Source organism: Thermobia domestica, chromosome 12 (assembly GCF_964235325.1).
Source record: "Thermobia domestica chromosome 12, izTheDome1.hap1.1, whole genome shotgun sequence".
NCBI lineage: Eukaryota > Metazoa > Arthropoda > Insecta > Zygentoma > Lepismatidae > Thermobia > Thermobia domestica.
This window is the reverse complement of record NC_137465.1, coordinates 78,751,377-78,772,724: the sequence shown is the minus strand read 5'-3', so window position 1 is coordinate 78,772,724 and position 21,348 is coordinate 78,751,377. Positions and strand designations below refer to the sequence as shown.

Below are 21,348 nucleotides of genomic sequence, written 5' to 3'. Positions count from 1 at the left end.
ATGCATTCACGTGGGTCCAACCGGTCTGGATCAACTCAAATCTCTTGACTTTGGATTTTTCCAAGAAAAATTTGGTGCGTGCCTGGTTGTATATTACCGTACGCAACAACATATTAACATGAAAAAAAAGGAAGATTAAATGTGATCTTTTAAAATTAAACTCCACGGTCCTGCCGTGTAAGGTAAAAAATAATGCAAACATGAGACAGTAAAATCATAAACCATGCTCTAAACAGGACTCGATCCCATAAACTAGCTCATGTTTTACTCGCCGGTCCTTTCTCTCATATATCTCAAAAATTTGCTTAAAAGAAAAATATAGGACATGTCTTCAATGATTCGTTGTGGCAACAAAATACATTAATGTTGATAGTGCAATTTTTCAACAATTTTATAATAGACTTTTGTGTTTGAAACGAATAAAAATGTCGTTAAATGCACCATTGTATTTTTGTCTTTTGTCCGTTCACGTAGAGAATCAAATCTAAGCGTGCGATAGCATCGCAAGTAAAACTATTGAAAGCTATATTAAACTAATATACTGTACAATAGGAATATTTGTGAAGGCTACAAGCATATTATTTGTAGTGGGGGGGGGGTTCAAGAGGTCCCAGCCCTCCCTCGGACCGCCGGGTAAAGGGTTTTCCGAAGTTTGTACTTAACGAGCATTGATTTATTACATGATGTAAGGCCACGTTTGTCATGTCAAGTCTAGGAGACTGACCCAGTAGTACTTGCAGGAACGTTGATTGGCGGCTAAAATTCCGCTCAAGTTTTTTTCCCCCCTCAGTAGCAAGTACATGTGGGATAGTACCTTTACAGCAGGCCAAACGATTGTATCTAATTCTTTCCCTGCATTCTGTTGAGCGTAAGGAATGTAATCTCTCTCTAGACTTGAGATAGTATATTTAGGGTGCAGAGTCTATCACGCAAGTAATTAGAAATAGGCAAATAATTGACAAACGGAAAAGTGGATTATGCTACAATTTATTTTAGAAGTTATTGTAAATAAAGCATTAATTCAATCATATATGTACTTCGTATTAAAATAGAGATGAAAACGACGTCATTTTAAATTAATGTGAAATTAATTTCTCTCCCCTCTTCCCAGAAAACACCAATGTCATATTTATATACAAAATATTAGGTTAACAAAAAAATCAAAATTTGATACACTCCACATAGGAATAAAATTGTATAATAAACTTCTAATTTCTGTTAAAAATGACAAATTCCCAATTTAAAAAATGTTGACAAAATTATTGATACATAAGCAACTGTTCTATAGCATAGTGGAATATACCAAGAATGCTATATGTAAAGTGTTGTTACTATCAACATTGTGTATTGTCTGATGAAACCATTAACTCAGAGTTCTCAAGGTAGAAATATATAAATAATAATTTTCTAGTTTTACATCTCATGATTATGCCCTTTAGACTAAAGGGAACGACTAAATGAAGAAAGTGAATGATTATGAAGAGTTACTGGGAACGGAGTGTGGCAACGCCCCGTGTAAACTCAAGAAACACAGTGTTGTCCGCAACAAATTCGCATGCCTGGGATCGAACCAGGGTCATTGCGCATCAGAAGTGAGCGCTCTACCACAGAGCTACCTTATCCTTGTCATCAGAAATCAATATGAATCATTACATGATATATAAGATATTGATAAGCGCTAAGGAGGTGTTTACGCCACTTACGTAAAACTAATCGCGGATATGCTATTGATAATAAAACAAGCAAGCAATGAAAATATTTTTAAGAAAAGAAGAAAATTAATCGTTCTGAGGGGAATTGAAAGGCCTATTTGTCCCGCCAAAACAGGAAATAAATACGTCCTTTCTTTTTTTTCGTTTGCCTTGGCCCCATATGCTTTCATTTATTTACATTTCTGTTTGAATTATTCTAACGGAAGTGGTGGAAGGAAAGATAGTTTAGATTCTTTCAATGAAAGGTGAGAATGGTCGGGTTTAGCAAGGTCAATGGTCTTTGGGGATGCTGGTTTATTACACATGACCGCCGACCACTCCTTCTTTTGTAGTGAGGAGGAGGGCAAGTGATTCCAATGGGAGGTGTACAGGCTTCACAAACGACCAGGGAGAGGAAATTGTAAAAACTGACATTCACTCAGAAACCGAAAGCAAAAGTAAACTCTATTTAAAAATTCCTTGAAGTAAAATACATGCTTCAGGCTTAAGGTAACCAGAAAATCCCTACATTTCAGAGAGCTTCTTCGTGGCTAAGCGGTTATTGTACGCGCCTTTGACATGGGGGACCCAGGTTCGATTCCCGGCGGGAGATCATGTAGTTCGGATTCCACATTAATCAGTAGGTCTACGTCTCATATAGCCTCGCTGCTGCACGGGGCGTTAAACTCAAAATCAACTCAACTCAACCTATATTTCAGACGCTTTACCAGAATCTTCCCATAATCCCTCACCACGTCAAGAATCCTGACATCGCGGTATTCCTCAACATGGCAACACTAAATATTGTCCATCGTGTTGTGCACACATGATCATATAACACCGCACTCATCATCCGACCCGACTCGAGCTCTCTTCTCTCAAAAGCTTTTAATGTGCGTTCATATATTAACTTAAAAGACAATGTTTCACACCCATACAGCACTACAGGCAAAATGATTGTTTTATAATTCTAGTCGTTAAATTCTTAGTTTGATTTGTTAATATTTGTTAATATTTTCAATATTGATAAGGTATTCCAATGACAATTAACCCACATTTTCTTTATAAGTAGTTAGCGTACGTGCCTTTGGCGTGGGAGAAATGGGTTCGATATCGGTGGAGGCTGCTGTGGTTCGGATTACACGTTAATCAGTAGATCCATGTCTTATATAGTCTCGCTGCTGAACGGGACTTAAAATCAACTCAACTCACATTTTCTTTATTGTTATTGGGTTTTGCTGTTGGAGATATCAGTAAAAGTGTTTAATCAGTATCAATTTGGGCACCAGCGACATGCTGAGGTTCTCTCAGCCTTGAAAGTGTAAGCGCGAAGATTCATAAATTATCAGAAATGAATTTTATTAAAAGGTAGGCCAATTTTTTGTCTAGAAATAGGATAAGTTTGAATAATATGGGCACATTAAAAGCAAAATCAAAATATTTTATTGATATTAAAAGATAATTTGACAGAAACATGAAATGTCTTGTCTAGAGAGTTCAATACTGATTAAGTTACTTTTAAATTTCAACGCATTACCTTGCATCAAGTTTGTCTATTCTCAGCAAGTTTGTTGCCTCGGTTCCAACAAACAGTAGGAGCAAATTTATTATTTTTTAAAGTTAATTTTCTGTATGCGCAGAAAGAGACCATTTAGAGCACCAGTGTCATACCCAAAAGAGGCGCAAGGGGCCCATGGTCCCACCCACCCAAACCAATGGAAACTACTAAACTCAGCTTCAATCCATTAATTCATCAAGTTGGAAATTTACACCTGACTGTACAAGAACTTAGATTCGTAATAGTCTTCACAGCCGAACCAAGGATTTCTTTAAACTAGACCCTAGATACAAGAAGACCCATTGAGCCTGATATACAGTCACTTCCATAAAAGCCACATCTGACCTCTAGCGAACCAACTCGAACATTTAATCATGTTAAATGACCTGAGCCTACTTTACCCACTTTAATGGTGCAATTGGTTTAAATGGGTCGACTCACGGCTTGTTCACCACAGAGCCGAGCTCAGAAAGACCGCTCACATGTCACGTCTACCGAGTTGGCCGGATCGAGCCGATGGCTCACTTGAACCGAACCGAACCGAGCTAATGACTCATTCTAACAGAGCCGGCTTGAGCATCGGCTGTTGAGTTGAGCCGGGTCGAACCGAGCCGATTGACTCGCTTCTACCGAGCCAGTGCTAATCCTAACCGAGCTGGCTCGAGCTGTTCACTCACTTGAACCGAGCCGAGCCGGTTGACATCACTATCCGGGTTCTTCTTCTAATTGGGTTAAAAAATTCAACCAGAGCTCCTTCGTAGCTAAGCGGTTAGCGAACGCGCCTTTGACGTGGGAGACTCGGGTTCGATTCTCGGCGGGAACTCTTGTGGTTCGGATTCCACGTTAAACAGTAGGTCCCGTCTCATATAGCCTCTCTGCTGAAAGGGACGTTAAACTCAAAATCAACTCAATTCAAAAATTCGACCATGCAGGTCTCAGCCTAGATGGTAAGAACTACAGTAATTATATATTTATATTGGTGTTCACTATATTTGAGACTGTCTCGTAAAAATCTGTTGTCTTATCGTTATCGAGACGAGACAAGATGCCAGTATTGTCCCCTGTCGTGAGCAACATTAAAATTATTCCACATTACTGCTTACGTTTCTCATGGCTTTCGCTTTCCATTCCAATCAGACCATGATTTCAAAACGAGCTAAAACGAGCTGAACAAGCGAGCCATACATCAAACTCGACTCGACTCGAAACTCGACCTCTAAACAGTGACTCGACTCGAGAAAATTACTTTTGACTCGACTCGTGCCCATCCCTATCCACAGATACTGCAGACGTAAAATGAGGATACCGGTTTGGTGTTTTCCTGGAGAAAACGGTTGGGTGAGGCACCGACCCCTCCAAACCTTTGATCACGAAAAATCAAAAGTGCTAGTAACAGTATGTCAGATGTGTGTAAAGGACATATAGAATTGCAACATAACTTTGTGTATGAACAATAGGCAAAAATTAAACGAATGTTTTTTTTTTTTATTTTCGGGGAAAAAACGCTTTTTAGGGCAAAAGCCCCCGTCTAAAATTTTGGAATTTGACCCCAAAAGGCAAAAAGAAGTGGACCGAAGTGAATGAAATGTGCACAAATATTGTAGAGGTAAGATGAGGGAATACGTGTTTCGTATTTTTATGAAAGAAAAAAAAAAACTGTTGAGTGGACCGTGGCGTTGAGTGCTGTGAGGAGCAAACCGAAGCGAATTAAATTGTATGTAGATATTGGATATGTAAAATATTGCCTTTTGTGTTTCACAAGTGTCGTGTTTCCATCCGATTTCTTCAAATTGGGCAGATCAACTACAAGCACAAACAGTATAGCGTATTTTATAGTATTTCAGGAGGCACCTTTAATCCTTAGAATGTTTTTGCGCATAAACAAAAAGACGTGTCGATATATTTCCAGTTTGCTGTTGTCTGCCAAATTTGAAGCAAAACGGATAGGGTCACTTGCGAAACACGAAAGGGCTTATTTTACATAGGATCTTTATAATATCTACACACACTTTCATTTCCTTCGGTCCACTCCTTCCTTCGCTATTACGGTATTATTAACTGTTTTTTTTTTCGGATGGGGCCTAGGCCCCAACACTGTTTTCCGCAAAAATTAAAATACGTTTCATTTATTGTTTTGCAAATAGTCCCAATACGAAGTTTCGTTGCAATTCTCCATATCTTTTAGAGACTTCTGACGTATGCATATTTGTATCCTCGTCGCCAAAAGTACCTTTACATCGCCATGACGGCTATGTGACCGCGCGGTACTCCAAGGAAGGAATAGTTGTATAAGAATTTGTGATTAATTTTGAAGAGTTTTTATTTTGACTAGGGAATTAACATAGGTATAGAGAGCAAAGACAGATTTTAAGCATCAGTGCACTGTCATCTCTGAAAAGATTCGCATTCTCAGCTTTTCTATTTATTGTTTTATATGTTAAACACCACAACATGTATCACTGATATCGTAGATCGTATTATTTAAAAAAAAAATCGTGTCTGTAATGTGTTGTCAAAACATTTATTTCCAGACATGATGTAGAGAGAAGAGAAAGAGGTACATCTGTAATATATGTATATGTGATTTATAAAATAAGTGTAGGAATTACGTAGTTAAAGGACACGTAAGAGAGCGAGAAGGAGATTTAGAAGTCTGAATTTTCAGAAACGTCCTAGATAGGTGAAAATATAGTCAAAAATTGCAAAAGGTATCACGTAATTTATCTTTCTTTCCTCATATTCTAGTATACTTTTTTCACATCCAAACATCTCTATCCAGAATTACGAAATCAAAGTGAATAGAGAATCATCTCCATCTGAAGGATTAAATAAGAAAAAAATCTTTTGACTCAGATTAGTTTCGAACTCACAACCCTTGAATCCATGAGTCAGCGCTCTACAGATTGAGCTAACAACTCCTGTTGTAAAAGACTCATTTCTACAATTACCGGTTGATGAATGGTGTGTATTAACAAAGTTGGCCGAGATAATTGCTTCATATAGCTATTGCTATAATAATAATAATAATAATAATAATAATAATAATAATAATAATAATAAGAAGAAGAAGAACATAATTTTAAAAGCCGCATTTGTTAAGTTTGTCTTGCGGAGTAAGTCCTAATATGAGATTTTAACAAATATAAATGTAAGCGTGGTTCATCCGTGCGTGTTGCTCAAACTGCGCAACTCACTACCGTAGTCCCATAGGAGTTGTACGCGTATGGTACAGTAGCCTTGCATCCTCCAACCATAAAGTAAGTTTCGGTTTGAACCTATGCGTGTCCTAAGGGTGAGGAGGGGACTCAAAGAGAGAAAAGTGGTTTAGAAATTATAGAAAAGTAGAATATCTCACGAGGTGAGGTGTTTTGGGTTTAACGTCCCTTTAGCTGCGAGTCTATAAGACATGGTACACCCACGAACTTTAGAACCTGGAGGTTGGATATGTAAGAAATGCTAGCTTTTTCCAGCAGCAGAATAGTTTTACCGTATCTCTGATACTTGGACAACCAACATTAGAGCAAATACATGTCCGAAAACATAACATGCCAGGATATTCCTCCATTTGGAGGGAAAAGTATTACTATCTGAGAGAATCACTTAGAGAAACAACCACGAGATAAATATGCAGAAATTCTATTCACGTTAAATTCTAAGAGACAGGAATTAATGCAAAGAAAACGAAAATAATAATACGCATCATGCACAGACCGAAAAAGTATAGAAAGCTAAACAAAATGAGAAAAAAAGGAAAGAGCAAAACACATGGGAATGAATTAAACTCTAACACTTAAGGATAAATAGTCCGCGTCTTTTCCCAATGCCCTCTGTATCTGTCTTGGTTTTTCTCCCTTCATAGGATAAATCTCTTTCAGTATCTAACGCGAACATCATGTATATTGTTTAATTCCTTGAAAGAAAATGTAATTCAGTCTAGGGTGAGACTCGAACACAGAATCCTTAGAACAACAGTCACACACGATAACCACTTATCTATACACGCTATATCAACTGCGTTTATAAACCAGCTATTAAACGCGCTGTTATCAAACATGTTAAATCAGCCATTGTCGGTGAGTTATCCCAGTTATACTTGAAGTCTGAATTTTATTTACGGCCTTTAGCCATCTACGGTAACAGGCCCCTTGTTTTCATTAAAAGAATTTGTTCTGTAGATTAAAATCAAGAGACTTTGAGACCCCCGGTTCGAAATTTAAAAAGAACGCCAGTGGCCCCCAGGCGATGGGAGCTGTATTTAGAAAAAATGAAATGAAATGAAATCTTTGAGTTTTACGTCCCACGCTTATGCCAGTTAGGCTAAAGAAGACGGTGTTGATGAGAGATGAATGAAATGGTGGAATGAAGAAAGTGGGAGGAAACGGAAGAACCCCGAGGAAACCCACGGACACGCTGTTTGTTCACCACAAAGTTCACTTGGCAGGGGCTGGGATCGAACCCGGGACCTCAAGCACCAGAGGTGAACGCTCTACCACTGAGCCACCGCTGCCCCAGTTGTATTTAGAAGCCAACGCCTCTGAAAGAATCACCATTCATCTCTGCGACCGTCAAAACTATGGATTTGACATAAATATCGGTGATTTTGGATTATTTTTACATGTCTAAGTAACCTCTCTCCACCCGGTGACCCCGACCCGCATACAATGGTAGCTGATTTTGAAAGTCATCGTTAATAGAAGTGTCACCATTGATCTCAGTGAGCGTGAAAACTATGAATTCGACATAAATATCGGCCGTTTTCTAATATCATTACATATCCCGGTAAACGCACCCATCCCCTGAGAACCCTGGTTCGAATTATGAAGAAAAAAAAAAACTCTTCGTCCTAGTCTGGAGCCTGGACAAAAGTATCCGTGATCAAAATTTAGTAACTTTATGTCAACTCGTCAGATCCCCAGGCCGCACACAGACACACACAAGCAAACTCGTGCTTCATACACACAACAGAGAACAGCGTTCTTTTGCATAGAATGTTGCTGTGTTGCTTCCACCCAGTTAAGCCTTCTACTAAGTGCTGGAGGGCATTAGTCTTTTATACGTAAACACGTCTATTGAATCTGCCTCTTCTATCGAAGTAATGGGTCGCGTGTACTCCTAGTATTAGCTACTTTATTGTTATTCACCTTGAAGAACAAATCGCTTTTCATGAAGTCACGAGTCGCTTTGTTCCGTGAAGTTGATATACAGCAGAAATGACCTATGCATTACTCACCAGTCTGAACACCCACAAATCTGTTATAGCAAGAGGCCTTTCCACAACTACTTCCAATCTGGATTAAATTTCACGGCGGTTACACAAGAGTATCATTGATATGCTAGTGTTAATAATATTTATGGAACCAAGGACAGGTTTTTAACTTCCAAGCTATGCTGTGCATAAAAGTAGGAAAAGTTCCAGAGCCCTGCAAATCCAGGCCCAAAGACTGGCCCGGCCCGGCCCGGCCTGGACGGATCTGTATTCAGTGCACGGCTCGACCCGATCCGGCCGGGCCCGAATCTCGAGCCGGGCAGAGAACGAGTCGGGCTCTAAACGGGCCGGGCGTAACCGGCCTGGGAACAACCAAGTTGATAAGTCAAGTCAATCCTTCAATTTGCAATGGGAAATGAGAAATGTATCGTCATAATATTGCAATGTCTATTTGTCCTTCTCGAATGGGAAAATTGTGTGAAAGGTTACCCAAAGTTTGCTTTCTATGTCCCTATTCTGTATGTCTATTTGTTATCTGTGCTTGCTCTGTCCAGCCATGTTTATTACACAATAATACAGCTCATGGACGTAAAAGTCTTATACTGCGCTCATTAGTGCATTACGAGTAAGAGAGAAAATATGTAAAACTGCTACACCGTACTACTATTACTATTACGATTACGAATGCTAGTATTAATTCCACTATTGCTGCCATTGCTACTAGTATTACTACTGCAACTACTGGTACTACTCATTACTACACTAATACGACAGCGAATACCACTACTGCTATTACTAGTAATACGAAAACAAAACAATGAAAATGAAATCTTTGAGTTTTACGTCCCAAAGTTATGTCGGCTAGGCTAAAGGAGGAGGTGATGATGAGAAATAAATGTAACAGTGGAATGAATAAAGTGAGAGGAAACGGGAAAACGCCGAGAAACCCACACACACGGTGTTTGTCCACCACAAAGTTCACTTGAGAGCTGGCATTGAACCAGGGACCCCATCACTAGAGATGAACGCTCAACCACTGAGCCACCATTCCAGGAACACCTAATCGACCCTGGCATCTTGGTGATTTATTTGATCATTATATTTTGTTATATTTGTAGTATCATACTATAAACAATACAGGAATATGTAACACTATTTGGTATTTGCCTTGCTAATTGAACATTACTACAAATTGTACTGATCTTATGAACACGCCAGTTCACGGTTTCGTCCTCCTTGGTCTAATGGTAGCGTACCAATTTCTACTTAGTAGGTCAAGTACTTGACTATCATACGTTCTTTAGGTAACTATGGCTCAGACCGTATGGATGATGATGGGATGAATTGGTGGAATAAAAACAGTGGGAGGAATCGGGACCACCCCGGAAACTTTCAAGTACACGGTGTTTGTCCACCACAAAACTCACATAGCACAAGCAGTGATTGATCCGACGACCTCTAGCACCAGATGTGACTATTTTTCCTACTGAGCCACCGTTGTCCCTCGTAGATCAAGCATTGGTTCACTTTCTATGCAAACCGGCCATATCAACTAGCATTTCTCCGTGTTTTTCTGTACTTAGAAGGTAAATTCGGTACCACCAGACATGTCAACTCTGACGCGAAGTCATAGCAGTTGTAGTAGTATTAGCAGTGGTCCTAGTAGTAATAGTAGAAGTAGTATTAGTAGTAGAAGTAGTAATAGTAGTAGTATTACAGTACTTTGCACTCTTGAATAAAAAGTCAGTTTCCCAAACACATTACGATTAACATAGGCTGACAGTAAGACCGTACGAACACGGCAAAGGCAGGGGTAGAGGACATTTAAAAAAAGGCTAACAACATTAGTTTCCGATCCGTCTTTCAGAGTGGCCGGGCCCGGTTCGGCCCTATAGCATTTGTGCTCGGCGGGAAATGTGCCGGACCCGGTTCGGCCCGTGCAGGGTTCTGCGGTCGACAGATACCAGAGCAAAGACAGTAAGTGATATAGAGAAATGGTTTTCTGCTATTCATTTTGCATCCAATGAATAGGTTCCATCTCATCCGTTAACTCTGTATTCAAGCCAGAAGTGGTTCAAATTAGCAATTTCCGGTTCTAACATTTAACCCATAGATGAAAACGGCAACATACAGGGAGAAGACTTTTGTAAACGATTGCGCGTGTATAGGCAACATATCATGCTCATCCACAATACTCTACTAAAATTGAAAAGAGTTTAAATTTATTATTACTTCCGGTTTCAACAACAGTTTCAACTTTTATCGTCATAGCATGAAACGGCAACATAGCGAGAACTGATTTTTGAAAACGAGTTACCATCTAAAGCCAATATCAAGAGTATCCAAAATATCCTACCGAAACCATAAATGGTTGAAATTTATTTTACTTCCGGTTTCAATTTCCAATTTCAGCCTAATAGAAATAGTAAATGCTTCAAGATGTGGTCTTTTGTAATTAATTCAGTGTCGAAAGAATAGAATTTATTTCCTTCGTTAACCTTCTTCTCAAACCGGAATTGGTTCAAATTAGCCATATCCGGTTTGAACGTTTGTCGATATATAAAGAAAATGATAACGGATATTGAGAAGTGGTTTCTACAAACGATTTAGTCTAAAGACAACACATCATGACTACAATACTCCAATAAATTCGGCTGTAGTTAGAATTTACTATAACTTCTGGTTTCAATAACGGTTTCAACGTTTATCGCTATAGAACGAAAACGGCAGCAGATAGCGAGAAGCAGTTTGAAACAAACAATTCAGGCTCTCAACAAACATATCGTTACTATCCGTATAACTCTACCAAAACTGGTAATTGTTCAAATTTACTAGTACTTCCTGTTCCAATACTGATTTCAGTAGAGCAAAAATGGTAAACGATATAAAAAAGCGGCTTTTTGCAATCGATTCATTGTCTGAAGAATAGCCTCCTCTTTCTCCGTGGCAGCTTTGATCAAAGCAGAATTTGTTAAAATTATCCATATTCTGTTTGAACGTTCCTCGCCATAGAACGAAAACAGTAACATATAGCGAGAATATCTTTGTCCAAACGATTTAGCGTCTCAAGGCAACATACCATAATTATTGTCAACACCCTACCGGAACAGGAAGTGGTTCAAATTGACTATTACTTCCTATTTCAATTCTTTTTTCCATAGATCAAAACAATAGGAGATATCAGGATACGGCTTTTTTACAATCAATTCAGGGTCGTAGGAAAGTGTTCCTCCAAGAATTCAGCATCCCAAGAATATTTTCCACCAGTTCCTATTCAAACCAGAAGTAGCTGAAGTTAGCCAGGTTCGGTTTCAATGTGTATTGGTACAAGTTTCTAATCTATGACTAAGAGTGTCAACTGGTTGCATATATTAGACGAGTTACCAGTACCAATACCAAACTAAAAGAAGTGAGTATCGTTTCTCAGTGTGAAACGAAGATTTCCAAACTATATGAATTCAATAGTCAAACATGAAGTAGTATTATTATCTGTCACAAAAGAAAATAATTAAATCACCTCTCGAAATAATTAAATGTTTTAAAGGACCAATCCCTAACCATAAATCGATAAATGTATTATCTTTCGTTTATCTCAGACAAGATACGATAGAAATATCGTAAACCTTAATAGAAAAACAAAACAGCTACGTTCTTTTAGAAGCTTGAAACTTACAAATATTAGCAATATATATTTACAGAGTAGGGAGTTTCTGCTACGTTATTCCCTAGTTCATTGGATCCGTACAGAACTACCACCCAGATGACCCGTGTTCGAAACTTCATGCTTTGCTTGTGTTAAGAGAAAAATATGATTACAATTGTAATTGATTCGACATTCTGCAAATTTTGTTGGTGTTCTTCTTATTAAGCAAAAAAAGATGAAGTAGAATTTTACAAACGTAAAGACCGTTCTAAATTTTAATATTAGTAAAAACTATGACGAGGTTTACAGCTGAAAACTATATTGAATTATTTTCAATTTTAATTAATAAACGGCTATGATCAACGAGATGGGTTTCAGTTATTTTGAGTGTGGTCAGCACATTGCCCTTTATAATTTTTATTTCTGGAACTAAATATAACTATAATCAGTTTTTCTTTACATATAAAATACTCATATTTAGTTCTAAAGAAAACAGAGAGCGCAGTTCAAAGTATCACTACGCCACATTTCTTTGCATAAATAATTGAAACAAATGAATATATTTATATACGTAAATGTAGAAGATAATGTGACAAACTGTAATAAATTTAAACTGCAATGAAGTGCAAGGTATTGAAAGTTAGGGAAAATATTTGTCGTTATATGCTAAAACACAAGTTTATCCAATAGGTAGGGACACTTCACCTTCAAATATATAACTTGAATTTGATTATCGATAGAATCTGAAATATATATTCAGATTCTATCGAACTTTAAATCTTGGAGAATTCAGCACAAGTTTCATGTTCCATGGTTTTAAAATTGTCCTTACAAATGACCAAACTAATGATAAATCCAGGGTGTTTTATTGAACTAGCTCCTGCTTCCTGTTTTGTCTATAAATCACCATACCTAATTACGTTATCACTACATGCTGTATTTTAGGTCAAGAAATATTTTTTCCTTTTTATATAGCTCAGGAAGAAAAGTAACGTCAACATTTAGCAAATGTTGTTACTCATCTTTAATATCAAAATAAAATGTCAAAAATAGCACACTTCGCTTGCTAGAACCTATTTATGGTGGAAGCCCATATATTAAATCTTTTTTTTTTTTTTTAATTTTTGAATACTGCTGAAGGTTTTACTGAATATTTATTGTTATGTATAAATGTTTGTTCTGTTTGACATGAAGATAAGTTTATTATGAAGAAAATAATATGAAGAGCCCTTTCTAGAATATATGTTATTAGTTGTAGTAGTTGATTTGAGTTTAGCGTCCCGTTCTGTAGCGAGGCCATATGAGATAGTGCTAGAGCATTAACGTGGGATCCGAACCGCATGAGCTCCCGCCTAAAATTGAACTCGTTTTAGAAAAAAGTATCTATCTCATTACAGTCAATTCTCACCTGTTGTGATTGGAACAAACGTTGTATTGGTAAGTAGGGATGAAACTGGTTAAGAATTTTGACCTGGAATCAGTCAGAGATGTGACTCGGTAAGACTCGAACAAATCTGAAGAAAACAAATCATACACACGAATAATTTGTATGACATTGTTAATATAGTTCTATCCTTTCCTGCTGGTCTAGTGACTAGCGTGTGCGCATTTGGTATATGTAGTCAGGGGTTTGAGTCCCGTTAGAATATAATTAAAACTTTAACTAGCTAACTTTTATTAATTGTCCGTCTCCTTAAGCCTAAAAAACTTGGTGTGTGCGGTCGCTGGTTCGATTCCCGGTGGGAGCACTCGGTCGAAAAAATGTGAAAAGCTTTTTCGAGCCAGCCGTCTTGAATGAGGCTTCCCTGGGTTTTTGCTCACTCACACCAGGCAAATGCCGGGGTGGGACCTAATTTGTAAGTCCCAGGCCGCTTTCATCCCCTCCTATCCTTTATTCCTTCCCTTTCCCCGGATACTGTGCTCGCCGAGGGACGTCATCCCTCAAACGTGAGGGGTAAATAGCCATAGATACCGAAAGCCCAGAAATCAATGGCCAGAAGTCCTAAGCCAACAAATCCTAAAGAACTTAAACGTAGGACGTTAAACTACTTTTTCATTAATGTTCATTTAATTTTGAAACATGATTCTAGAAACAAGATTGTGCGGTCTCACTATATCTATGTTTGACTATCTCTCTTGATGTGTGTTGTTCGTCACATAAGTTTATGCATGTTTTCCGCTGGATAGTATCTTTTGTCCGTTGAAGCGATGGAAGATATAGGAAAATCATTTGACTTAATGTAACTGACCTTAAAATCTTAAAGCTGGGGATCCTGGTAAAAATTATATATATATATATATATATATATATATATATATATATATATTACGTTTGCAAATGCAATTTACACAACAAATAACACAAATAGTGTAACAAGCAGGGAAAGCAGAGAAACTGTTATACGGTAAGACGACAGAAACAAAAATCATATGCTGAATGTTTAAAGTGTATAGCAAGAAAACAAGCACGTGAGTGTGTGGTGTAGTGGGTAACGCTCTATCCTACCAATAAACTGATCCATGTTCGAATCTTTAAGTGCTTTTTTTCGTGGAAAGAACAGCCATTACTTGTAGTATGAGTTTTATATGTGGTGTCATTCTGTTAGATTTTTGAATTCTTGTGTAAGGTGATATTATAAGGCTGCAAGTATGGCTCTACCTACGTATATAAAAAGTAACGATGTTCTAGATTTCTTTCCATTAATAAAATATAAAATAAGCTTACATCCGAAACTAAATATACAAGTAATTGAAATGAAAGTAGCAGGTTGGTCCAATATAACCTGAGGGCAGGAGAGCAAACGACTAGGGAGAGGAGCAAAGCAATATAACCTGAGGCGCTTTCAAGTGGCTGTCTTATCTCTGTCTTAACTGTGAACTGAACACACTTTTTTTAAAACACAATGTTATCAATGAAATACTGATCTGTGTGAAAACATAAAGAGAAAAGAAACAATATTAGTATATTTTGCTATTATTATTAGATGTTTCAGTATGTTGAAAAAAGAAATCATGTCCACTATTTAATGAGAATATGATTAATAAACTAGTGTTCATACCGAGTGGAAAGACAGTATGTATTCTGAAACGTCATATTCTATTTGGGAACATTCACGTGAGAATGAAAAGAATGTAACATTTATGGAATCAACCCTATCAAGAGATTGATTTCTGATGGGAGTTCATTTAGTTTAGGATCCCAAGTTAAGTTGTAGAACCATTTCTCATATAGTCTCGGGGCTGAAAGGGATGTTACACTCCCAATGAATCAACTGATCAGTCTTAAAACTATCAGTTTCAAGAAAGATGATTGATTTGTGAATTGTGAAAGGTCTCTATTAATCTACAAGCTAAGCTTGGATCAATTTCCATGTAACCTTAATTAGATTAAAGTCATAAATCTGCGTATAAAAGTTGATCGCTCGCTGAATTATTGTGACCCATAATTAAACTTAATTCTTAGCTTCCTAAAATTGTGTTTCTAGGTTCTTTGGAGCAAATCCTGGGAGATGAGAGGGACATATCCCCTCCAATCTTGGAACTGAGGGGGACTGCCCTTTCAATAATCCGATTTGAAATGTGTTTTTGGGGCAGAAAAGTGATTATTTGTGTCCGATTGCCACAAAGGAAAGTGAGATGAAATTGAGGTCCCCAGAATAAGCCTCAAATCTGCCTGCCTCCCAGTGTTGAAGACCATTCTGCTCCCTTGATCCTCCACAGCATTGTTTTTCAACTTCATAAATATTTTGAACATCGCTTAAAAAGATTGTGATCGATCTTACCCCTCCTCCTCCTCAATGTTGAAGACAGGCTTGCGCTGATGTCTAGGTTTCTAATACGGGTTTAAAAAACCTGTAAATATATTCTAAAAGTAAAAATTGAATACACAATTCTTTTTAAAATATGGGTTGGAGCAATCTTTAAAGGTGAGACACAAACTAGTTGAAATGCTCATTCTTCGAGCGACAAGAATAATTTTATGGAAATGTTATTTGCGAAATATTCGAACCTCTTCCCCAGTAGAATAGCATATCAATCAAAGTGAAATGAAAAATATCCAAGTGAATCCAACTGCTAAATATATTGTAGATTTATTTTAAACAGCTAAAATGCTTACTCACATTGGCCAGTTTATGAACACAAAATGGGAAATTGAGATATTGCAGCATTTCCCTTGCTTTCTTTGCTAGAGTTGGAATTTCCGAAAACGATGCACCACGAGGTCACAGATTTGTAAGAAGGAGTTTAAATGCCGATTTTCGTCTTCCTATGGTAAGAGATTCGTCAGAAACTCTCTTTCTTTATATTTTTAATACTCGTTTCCTCGCTTAGAACATGTATTGTATGAAAGTAACGTGAAGAAAGCCCGGAGAGAGTTATCTAACAAGGGGAAAACAGACTGGTAAAAAAAAAAAAAAACTTCGAGGCCATCCTTCGCGAGGTAGTAGTGCACATTTAAAATGCTAATATTACAAACTGGAGGAGCGCAACAGCCAGAAATAGTGGGGGAAAGGCGTCTTAAAGATTCCAACTTGACGCATGTATGAGACGAAACGTAAAGTTATCAAGTGATGGCGTGGCAGAGTTAGAAATATCCACGTCTCACGTGCAAAGGGCCCTGGGTTCGATTCCTGCTCGAGCCTTTTTTGTTTTTTCCTTTAAGCAACAAAGTAGCCATTTTCAACTAAGAGTAAAATATTAATTCATGATATATTTGTGAAGTTTTGTCAAGTTTCCAGTAGACGTCAGCTAATCATTTTGTTCCAAGTACTAAATGAGTTCAAATATTCATTTCAAACAGTTCACTCGATTTCCCGTGATGATCGGACAGACAATCACGATGTCACTTTTGCATAATGACCGCGTATTTAGAGCTTGTCCCTTTTTCCCCTCAAAAGCGGATTTTAAGGACAACGGAAGATGTCCTAACATATTTGAGAATAAGGTGTTTATGTTCATCTCTTTCTCTTATTATATATGGGTTAATGCATTATAGAAACCCAACTGGACCAAATGCTAAATACAGTATATTAAAAAGATTATTTCAAGTAATTCATCCGTTTTGCTGTAATGACAAGACAACCTCGATGTCATTTTTAACTATTGATCAAAAATAATACAAATTACCCCTATTCTCCATTTATACCGAAAGTTCTAAACATGGTCGGAGGTGTTATGTTTAATTTTTAACAATACCTATCATTTTTCATGTTATCAGTCAAGTAGCGAATTTTGTGTTTAATGTGTATAATACATTGAACTTAATATGTCACGCTAGTGGCAAATTAAGCATGAAAGCTAAAACATTGTTCAGTTTCAGCTCTTAAGAGATTTTCTTTCCTGTCTTTTTATTATTTTGTCAATAGCTTACAAAACACTGGCACCTGACTTTTCTATGCATAGTCTTCAACATTTTTCCTATATACTTTTCTCAACGTTTAAGTCCTTTAGGCTAAAAAAGGCGGATGATTAATGAGAATAAATTCTAGTTAAAGTAAAATTTTAATTTACTCTTAAAGGGAATCCAACACGAGAGTAATTTCTGTCAAACAAGTTTATGCATGTTTTCCGCGGAATAGTATCTTGTCCCTTGTTGCTATGAAAATAAAATACTACACATTACCCCATATCATTTCGCCAGTAGCTTCCTATTTGCTTATTAGTTAAAACAGTATTCCTAGACATTGTGGCGAAAAATGTATTTGCTTTTTCGTGCATTGTACGAAAAACAAAAAGTGAACGTAATAAAAACGAAACAAAAAATACAATGCGATGTAAAGTACTTGGACTCTTTCGAGAAATCACTCAATGTAGCGCTTTGCTTGCAAGCAGGTCGTGGTGGTGTAATCGATAACACCGTGGGCACAAGTTCACGTGGTCCTCAGATCGATTTCCCCTGAAGACATATTTTTATTTTCTTTACAATAGAAGATTTTTAAAATTATCCAGTCATCCGAAAAAACGAAATTGCGTAGAAACATTTCGCTATTGTATTCACATTATCGCGAAGAAATATGATCATTTCCTGCAGTTCAAACCGTAGAAAATAAGTTAGTGAATAATGATTTTCGATCTTTTTATAAATAATGTCCAGTGTGTTGTCGTCGGCAGAACTCTACACTGTAGACCTTAAAGTCGCAAGTTTCTAAGGAAAACAGTGTCCATTTATTATTATTATTATTATTATTATTATTATTATTATTAGAATGACAAAAGAAGAAAAAGACACATAGTCGAAGCTATTGATAGGAACAGAAGAGAGATACTTTATGTCAGATTCTTTTTAGGTTTAGAGCTCCCTCGTGGCTAAGCGGTTAGCGTACGCGCCTTTGGCGTGGGAGACCCGGGTTCGATTCCCGGCGGGGGCTCATGTGGTTCGGATTCCACGTTAATCAGTAGGTCCACGTCTCATATAGCCTCGCTGCTGAACGGGACGCTAAACTAAAATCAACTCAACTTTTGAGGTTTACATAAGAAGGTAATAATATTATTACATTTATCGATTGACAGGTAGAATTATTATTTTATGAGAATAAGAAATGGAGTATAAATATTTCTTAGCTGGTAGCAGTAATGAATTTTGTTCGCCCTTCTTCTAGATAGGTTGAGTTGATTTTGAGATTAACGTCCCTTTCAGCAGAAAGGCTATATGAGACGGGACTTACTGATTAACGTGGAACCCGAACCACATAAGCTCCTGCCGGATATCGAACACAGGTCTTTTTCTAGATAGGAAGGTGAGGTGATACCTTGAATAGAATCGTTCTTGTGACTAGAGTTGTAAGTTCGATCACTATTTGTAATTTGTGTTATTCTTTTAATGCTTTATCAACGTTGCATGTAGCGTTAAAGCTAATAATTTGTTGGCGAAATCACATGTAAAATTTGAAAACCGTGTTGTATAAATTCGCACACAGATCGAGGTAACAAAGCCAAGAGTAATGTGCGTATGTCTCTTGAACAAAGAAATCAGTTTCTGTGCTCTGGCCATCCTCCCTCGTAGAGTATGCGATAGCAAGGTGGTCTGAAGATCTTGTAATCCACGGATCGATTCCCACGCACACAGAACCAATTTTATTTCTTGAGCACATGTAGAAAAGGCAAAAAAAAAAAAAAAAAAAAAAAAACTAATCCAGACGCATGAAGTTTATTGCTGACAAGTAAGACTAAACCGAAGGTATGGGTCATAACGTAATTTGTTTAAAGAGACAATAAAATGAAGGAAAGATGTTTTGTCTATGTCTAGGAATGGAGTATAAATAAAAGAAGAAACTACACTTTGGTCCAGAATTTCTGTCGCATGTATTTCGAAATTACATAAATATTAATAACTCACTTTCTTATGATAGAAAATGTTAAATGTCTTCTTAGAAATATGCAGAAAAAGGAAACCACACGTTTCCAAAAATATTACTGTAAAAAATTAAGAAATAAAGAAGTTATGATTAACAAAAAAAGACCTCCGAAACGCATCGCCAAATTCTAAGTTCCATTTTCGTAAGCGTGGCAAACGCGCGGCAAAATTTACAGAGAGAGAGGGAATTTTATGCTTTATTAGAAATACAATGTAAACCTTTCATAATGTTACTTACTATACATATTGCATAGCTCTAATAATAGATATTAAACATTTTATACGTAAACAAACAAAAAAGAAAATAAGCCACAAAATATGGAAAGCGATCAGGCAGTTTGTGGTAGTGATTTTCTAATATGCGTTTACTAACAGTGTGAACCTTAGCATACCTTCGTAGAGTAGACGGTAATCGCACGCTCCCAATGTATTTTGTTTTTATCCACGATCATCAGTTCGAATCCCATAACTTACGCTTTTTTTTTTTTTTTTTTTTTTGAAAAGCTTGATTCTGTCAATTTCTTAAACAGCAATGTTTTGTTCTAATAATTTTACCCCGACTCGATTTGCTCATATTTCTCCAATTAGTAACTTTCATATTAGATGGAATCATTTCTGTGTACAGTATAGCAGCGCACTCCGCGCACCATTCATCATACAGTCCATTGTTCCCTCTATATGCGTGGGACCTAGATTTTCTTCTGTTGTCTTACATTTTGCAAGAAAATCTTACTTCCTGTGAACATATTATAAGTTCATGCAATATTTAAATACAAAATTTAAAATGTTTGTCTTTTTTCCTTTACAAATTCCTCTAAATGCAGAGTTGCATGAAACAGTAACCATCAGCCAAGCAATTACATTCCACAATTGTTTGCCAACTCTCATTTGGGATATCTTCATGTTTGCGGTCAGGAGTTGTGAACGTATAAGCTTAATATTGCCCATATTCCCCATGTGACCATATTCCTCCAACTTACCTTAGTATTTAACGCGGCTCTGGAATAAAGGGCAGAATAGCTGGAATGGGCGCTAATTACCTTGTCAATATCTTTAAACTTATCTTAGTTAAATTATTAATTTTTATACAAAATTTCTGTTAATGATAAGCCAGGATAAGCCTTGAGACAAGGCATAACGTTTAAAGTGAATATGATAACAGACAACGACGGACTTGAACGTTGCTGAATCGCATTTAAAACTATTATGATAACACTTAATTTCCCTTACTTATAACCCTAAAAGAACATAAGTTGAGAAATTTAAGCATAGAAACTTAAAAACAATGAAGAGAAAAGGCAAACTCACTGCATAATTTATTAATTAGTATGAGAACTTTAGACAATAAAAGGATACTATGCAATGTTAATTCTAGACTTTTGTTTGCTGTTCGTTTAATTTATTATTCCTTAAACTGACTAATTTCTACAGATTTAACTTAAAAATGGAATGACTGCATTTAGTAGGTATATTAATACTTTCATTATCTTTATATTGCGTTATCACCTCAAATATTCAAAAATTCCCTATATCACTAAATATCTCTCGTTTAGTGTGCGTACGCGAAACGGAAATAATCGTTTTGCTTACAGATAAGATGACAGTGAGATAATGATACAAATTGCTGGAAGGTCTGTAGACAAAACGGGAATAGGACAAATCGTTTTGTTTAAAGATGAGAACAGCCTTAGGGAAATCACGTGTACTGATTGGAAGCACCTGGAAGATTTTGTCATAGATTTTGACAGCTCCAAATCAATACATTCATTAAGTGAACTACGAATGCAGTGGTATCGGTAGTCTATTTTACTTTCATTGGTGTTGTTCTTATAAAGATGGAGAACAAAAATATTTTACCGTTCAAACATTTCAAAGAATACTTTTTCTTCAAGGCTG

At 36.9% G+C, this 21,348-nt stretch overlaps 1 protein-coding gene across 4 annotated transcripts in view; it reads left to right on the top strand.

Annotated features, from left to right (window-relative positions):
• LOC145666523 (uncharacterized) overlaps positions 1-21,348 on the top strand; it is a 216,452-nt gene that overhangs the window by 106,058 nt on the left and 89,046 nt on the right. The window lies entirely within an intron of this gene.